Source organism: Squalius cephalus (genome assembly GCF_949319135.1).
Source record: "Squalius cephalus genome assembly, chromosome: 7".
Taxonomy (NCBI): Eukaryota; Metazoa; Chordata; class Actinopteri; order Cypriniformes; family Leuciscidae; genus Squalius; species Squalius cephalus.
Window position 1 is genome coordinate 39,200,318 of NC_137128.1, and position 1,761 is coordinate 39,202,078.

The 1,761-nt window shown below is 35.6% G+C and overlaps 1 long non-coding RNA gene across 1 annotated transcript; it reads left to right on the top strand.

Moving 5' to 3' along the window:
- Positions 1–319: 319 nt before the first annotated feature.
- On the top strand, positions 320–1,556 carry LOC307161526. Its single transcript, XR_013821746.1, has 3 exons — positions 320–548; positions 1,159–1,410; positions 1,503–1,556. It is a non-coding gene; the product is annotated as an uncharacterized lncRNA (long non-coding RNA).
- Positions 1,557–1,761: the final 205 nt, after the last annotated feature.

Below are 1,761 nucleotides of genomic sequence, written 5' to 3' on the forward strand. Positions count from 1 at the left end.
GTAATTTAAAATGAACTTTATTATTGTAAGTCGCTAATGGCCTAATAGTTAACGCTAGATTGTGAGTGGAAGTAGGCTAAGTTAGATTGGATCTTTTTACAACGGGGAGCTAGCAAATTCACACAAATGAAACGTTAAACAACTGATAATTTACAACAATCCGTTTACATTCATATGCCTGCGATCTCTCTCATTGTTTTTCCGGGAATCCCACTCTCGATTTGAGCAAATAAGCTAAAGAGGTTGAAAAACACCTATCCCTGTTTTAAAACGCCCCAAAATTGTGAAACGCCCTTTTTATTCCACAGCCTCCGCGGCGGGAGTACGTGGACCAATCATTATTGTCTTTTACCTTAAAACACTTTAAAACACTTTCGTTTTATTCGACTTTACCCCACTTCATTTCCGTGGAACAACGAAACTTTGAAACGCTCTCGACAGGTTTACAAATTAGCCTAGCCTTAGATCATCATCTGAATTCGTGTTTTTGCGGTTATCCACAAAAATGAGCGAGAACCTTGAAGGAGAGCAGCAGGAGCGATGCAAAGGTAGCTCTATCTATTAAGATAAACTAAAGATAAACAAAAATGTAAATTGACATATTTGTTTGTTGTTGTTTTTTGAAGAACTTCGACAACAAACAAACAAAAACTTTTGGTTAATGGAAGTGTTTATCAATAATGCTTTAAGACTGCTGAAAAAAACAAGGTAGCCTATTTTTATTTTTTGATATGGGGAAGAAAATTTGGAGACATCAACATGTAGACATGCACCAGCCTCAGATACTGCATTTTCCAATTTACTAGAATTAACACAGGCTACTTCACTCTGATGCTCAGTCCTTTTAGTCCTGAGGTGGCTGATCTGAACAAAAGAGTATTTGCATAAAAGAGAAATAGAAGAGTGTGTGTGGGAGAGGACAGCTGTCCTGTAGCAGACATGTCCTGGCTATTTTTGTGATCTCAGTTATATTTTATAGATTATCCACTGTATGTTTGGAATTCTATATGTGTACAGTTAGACAGTGTTTTACATTTTATCATTAATTGTAACATTAACTTTTACTATAATTTTCATTAAACACATAAAAACAACAACAAAGAACTGCACATGTCAGGAAAGGTTGCAGTGTAATACATTTTATTCATTTGTCCCCAGAGGCCAAGTTTGTGGATGAAAACTTTGCAGTGCTTATTCAAAGGGTTACTTCCGTCATGGCAATAGCAGATGAGTTAATAAAGGATCATATGTTACATGGAGAAGATTATTCTAAGATCAATAATGAAAAATATACCGACGAGGAAAAAATGAGAATTTTGTTGAAGTCATTTAAATCTGGAGGCGACAAAGTCAAAAAGGCCTTTTATTATTTACTGGAAAAGCATCAACCAGACCTCTTCGAAGAGCTGGGTAAGAGAACAATAATTTATGAAAGAGATTTATGAGCTCAAAGTTCAGCTACAGGTGTAATCTATGACCTGTACTGTGGTTGATTTTAACAGGTGGTGTCAGCAGGAAACGCAAGCTTTCTGATACTGAATCACCGCCATGTAAAAGTGAGTTTACCTTGTTATTAGTAGAGACATTTTCTTCCTCCACTTTTATTTTTGAATAAATTGTTAAATTGTGCCAGTTGTAATTACTGATACAGGATGTCTTTTTGCTAGCATGATGAGAAAACATGTGATAATATATACAGTCCCATGTTGACTGTACTGGTAGTGGAACCAATTATATCTGCCACTATTGTGAAAATGATTA